Source organism: Vespa velutina, chromosome 24 (assembly GCF_912470025.1).
Source record: "Vespa velutina chromosome 24, iVesVel2.1, whole genome shotgun sequence".
In the NCBI taxonomy this organism is placed as follows: domain Eukaryota; kingdom Metazoa; phylum Arthropoda; class Insecta; order Hymenoptera; family Vespidae; genus Vespa; species Vespa velutina.
Window position 1 is genome coordinate 1,580,486 of NC_062211.1, and position 5,000 is coordinate 1,585,485.

A 5,000-nucleotide genomic window follows, 5' to 3' on the forward strand; every position below is an offset into this window, starting at 1 on the left:
CTAACACTCCTTTTGCACCGTTCGGAAGCACGTAGATAGACTAGAGCGAAGGGGTTTGACGTACTCTCGTCTTCTATGACGGTCTCCCTATCCCAAGGCTAAGCGACAGACGCATCCTCTTCCTCCTCGAGTACCCTCAACAAAGTACTCCGCGAACGTCCTCGTCCAGCTCGAACAGCCAGTCGCCTGATCGTAACCACGACGACCGACATCGTCCTTAACGCGTACTCGCCTCGACGGACGGACGATTACTGTCGATTATTCCTTCTGTCGCACGTAATCCAACGACGCTAGCGCCATCACACGTAGGACGACGGAAATGTTCTCCTTTGCTTTGGCGCATGCGCAGCTATCCCGCCGACGCTTCCCCACCATTCCCTCCGGCTACACTCCCACTCTTCCTACCCATCCTTCGCGTCCCCCACTCCACGTCGCGCCACCTCGCGTTTCCCAATTTCGAGTTCGTTAAGTGTTTCTCTCACTCGCGCCTCGTCCGGCGCGTCGGTATGTTGCTGTGGTGAGGAGAGGTGAATAGGAATGACGAGGGAGGAGGTAGCGAGGAAAAGTACAAGGAGGTTCGTATCGCTTGCACTCTGTTCGATTGTATGCAGGCTTCCACTCTTCTAGAGAGTACTACGTAGAAAAAAGAAAAAGAAAGAGAGAGAGGGAAAATGCGAGCGAGTATTATACGGATAGAGAAAAGTGCGAGCTTGTTCTATGTTTTACTTTCCCCCTCCTTCGCTTCCACCTTCTCCTCCTTCTTCTCCTCCGCCACCACCACCATCGCTCCTCCCATCTTTCTCATTCCTTTTCCTTTCTTTTTTTGTTTTCCATTCTCTCTTGATTATCGTGTTGTTATTTTACTTTTTTCTTTTTTTTTTCTCTCTTTATTGGATTTCTTTTTTATATATATATTGTCTGTATTTTCTTCCTTTTTTTCTTTTTTTTTTTTTTTTTTTTTTTGCTTTTCGTTTCTTTCGTTTGTTTTACCGCTTTCGTAGCTCGTCGAAAGTTTTTTACGATTAAAAGAGGGCAATTGTGAAAATTCGTGTTGTACGATTATACCGTATTAATTTCAAACGAATTTTTTAATATTAATTTCACATTCTTTCTCGATCACATATGTTCTATGTTATCTTGAAAAAAAAAAAAAAAAAAAAAGAAAAAGAAATATTGAAAAAAGAATATCCATAGGATATCTACATATGTATCTATCTCAAAGAGCGTATGAATCATTTCTATGGTGTCGCTACACGGTTTTGTATATTCCCAGGTCAAAGTGTCAGCGACATTAATATCTTATGTACATCTGCATAGAGAGAGAACTCGTTAAACATATCCGAGATAAAAACCATCATACGCGACATAATATATATATATATGTATATATGTATATGTATTCACGCACACAAATATATACATTTAGAAAGACACAAATATATATATATATATATATATATTATGTTGCGTATAATGGTATATATATATATATATGTTTTCAAATGTACATATTTCTCTTCATGCGGCATAGAGACCCGGTCTGTATGTTCCGATGATGGGAAAGAAAGAAAGAAAGAAGTTTTTGGTGGGGATTGGTGAGGGGGGAGTGGGAGGAAGAAGAAGAAGAAGAAGAAGAAAAATAAAAAAAAAAGGAGGAATTGGTGGAGAGGAAGGAGGAACAGGTTTTGTATTCCCTCCACGAAGCGTGACGTTACTACAAGATCATTTGGTTGTAGAGGAGTGAACGGAGTGTGCAGGAACCACCCACGCGGCAAATACAGAAGAAGAAAAGTAGAGAAAGACAGAGAGAGCTAAATCGCACGCTTTGCGGTTTCTCTAACGCGTAACGGCGTTCACGAAAAGAGAGAGAGAGAGAGAGAGAGAAATGATGAATTTTTTTTTTATATTTTGATTCTCATTGAACATTGACGAAAATCTAATCCAATAGAAAATTCTCGTCAATAAACGTTTTACTATTTAAACTGATCATATAAATCGTATATAATTAAATTATAAGATAATATAATAAATAATCGCTTGAAAAATAAGTCCCGTGTTCCTGTTTGTTTACTGTTTGTAGAAAAAAAAAAAAAAACGAAAAAAAAAAAGGAGCAAAATGAAAAGGGAGAAATAAAAAAGAAAGAAAGAGGAAAAATAAACAACAAGATGACAAATATCGTTATAATATGTGAACGCGTATCATTTGAAAAATTTAAATTTGAAATTGTTATACCTCCCCCTCACCCGCCCCCTCCCCTCCCCTTCCCCCGTCCACGAAGGATATATACAAACCAATGCTCATTTTTCTTTCACGCGGAAGCATAAGTTATATTTAAAACTCATAGCCAAGATTATAATATAAGCTTTCTGTCGTAAAAGAATTTATATAGTTAGACGTACACATATTTATCTTGTTTAACCAACGAGAATATTATATACGAACGATGTAAATTCATTTTTCATTTCGTAATGAATGCAAAATCATGAGGAAGGATTCATTCACGCTTATCGAGTTTTGTGTCGTCATTTCTCTCTCTCTCTCTCTCTCTTTCTCTCTGTCTCTGTCTGTCTCTGTCTCTGTCTCTGTCTCTGTATTGTGTATGACGTGAACGTGAAAAACTATCTTCCATCGAGAATTCCATAATTTTATGTAACATCGAAATATATATTATTTATATAATCTAGAAATTCCCATTATGTATTACGATATATAATGCGTATATGGCCATGAGAAAGTAAATAAAATATATATATATATATATGTAAGTACCACCTTACATTTTATTGTTACGTATTAATATTGTATCTGATTGCTGACAACTGGATTCTTCATGGATACGCAGTAAATAATATCCTATCTTAAGATTTGCATATATATATATATATATATATATATATATATATATATATATACCGTTGTAATCATGTAATCATGTAATTAATTTCATTCGTAGACGACTCATATATTACTACCTACGTTACGTTATAATTAATTCATAAAAAAGCAACGACGATCGTTGGATTCGTTGTGGCCCACGTTGTTGAGATAATTGCGTTGTTTTGATAAAAAATGAAAAAAAAAAAAAAATGAAAAAAAAAGAAAAGAAAAAAAACAAAAGAAAAAAAAAGAAATAAGGAAAGAACCATTCAGTGTACTCGAGAATATAGATGATCATATTTTTTTGCGACGTACAAATATATATATATATATATTCATGTGTATATGTATATGTATATGTATATGTTCCTTCGACTCGGAAGAAAAATAGAAATATATCGAGATACACGTGCTATAAGGAGATATAGTATGAAAAAACCCGTTGCAAATGCATTAGCCAAGTTTGTTACAAACGTCGGATTACATTTGACCCAGTTAAAGAACGAACGAACGGTGGTATATAAATATTACCGTGGAATATAAATGCGGATCAACGAAATTACAATTGCATTCATTAATACGTATCCGTAGGTATGTGAATAAGTAGATAGGTCGTTCACGTTACTATTATTAAAACAACGTAATATATATATATATATATTGTATATGTTTCTAATTTTAATTGACCAATCGTACGATTAAATTTTCATTGCTTAGCCAACGTGAATCGTCGTCTACTTTCACGGAAAAAATTCTATACTTACCACAGTTTGATGGCGAGATGGAAAGAGCAATCGCGAAATAGAACCTTGAAAAGCCAAGTTATACGATATTCTTGACGCATAGTGATTCATAGTCGATTGGTTTGACGTAATCATACTTCAACTACCAGATTGGTAATAGCAATAGTAGATCCAACCACTACGACGTTTTACCTTTATTCGCGTTGACGCTTCCGCTCCTACAAATATGGACGAAACATGTACAGTTAGTTGATCTAACGAACGATTACGCCACCGGCGAAATCGACTACAGGAAAAATTTTATGTCTTAATCTAGATCAAAATATTCATGCAATTTTTATACGATCTTATTATATCGAATATCAACATTTTAATGTTTCGAAAAAAAATGGTTGCACGTAATGTTAATTATTTGATAATATCTATTAATTATATATATATATATCTTTTTACGTATGAAATCGCCACAGCTATAAGTACCTAACAAAAAAATATAAATGATATTAAGAAGAAAATATAGAAGTAATGATAACAAAATTAACTCCATTACAAAATTAATAACATGAAAAAAAAAAAAAAAAAAAGGTTTGCAATAATTGATATGTCGATAAAAGAACGCTCTACTATTACGGCGGAGTTAGATAGTCGGTAATATTTTATCGATTAAATTAATGTTATCGACGAAATGGTTTAGTCGATAATGTTTTATTAATTAAATTAATATTACCGATCGACTTAGAATTATTGATAAAACAGGGCAGAGCAAACATAGAACACGATTGAATAGGAAAAAATAAGAATGAAAAGGATCGAATAGGATCGATAAAGATGATTGAAAAGAATCGAAATAGAATCTAATTAAATAAAATAGATTTTATTTTGATAATTTTAACTTTATTGGTATCGTATGTCTCTGTTTTATCGATTAATCTAACTAGATCGATAATAGTCACTCTCTGTCTTTCCGATAATTTTAGTTTAATGAGACTTCAGTCATTTGAAGAGTCAAACGTATCGAAAAATTGACGAACAGATAGATAATTACATTATCGAGATCGATAGATAAACGTTATCTTATATCATAAATTATATTCACATAAGCCACGCCTAGCCTTGTTGCATAAACCACACCAATTTCCCAATCCATAAACTGCAGCCGTCACGACTCTAGAAATCTATGTCCCTCCCCCTCATTGATAATAATCGAGAAAAAAAAAGATGAAGTATAGAGTATACTATTCATATACTATTGTCATATTACCTAGGAGAGATAGAAAATTGAGATTTTATAGAATTTTTTTTTCTTTTTTTTTTTTTTTTTTTTTCTTCGAAAAACATTATTTAACAAACAATAAGAATACAAATTGTCACTGCGTATT

The 5,000-nt window shown here is 33.8% G+C and overlaps 2 protein-coding genes across 4 annotated transcripts in view; one reads left to right on the forward strand and one right to left on the reverse strand.

Annotated features, from left to right (window-relative positions):
- Positions 1 to 390, reverse strand: part of LOC124957105 (kinesin-like protein Klp98A) — a 16,610-nt gene extending 16,220 nt beyond the window's left edge. For 2 of the 3 annotated variants that reach the window (XM_047513800.1, XM_047513799.1), the window contains exon 1: positions 1 to 386. This exon is cut by the window's left edge and continues 274 nt beyond it. The gene's annotated coding sequence lies outside the window, so the exon portion shown is untranslated. The other variant, XM_047513801.1, reaches the window with a different exon arrangement.
- The window catches only part of LOC124957102 (myosin-VIIa), a 44,526-nt gene that overhangs the window by 77 nt on the left and 39,449 nt on the right, over positions 1 to 5,000 (forward strand). The window contains exon 1 of the mRNA XM_047513795.1: positions 1 to 575. This exon is cut by the window's left edge and continues 77 nt beyond it. The gene's annotated coding sequence lies outside the window, so the exon portion shown is untranslated. The remainder of the gene's footprint in view (positions 576 to 5,000) is intronic.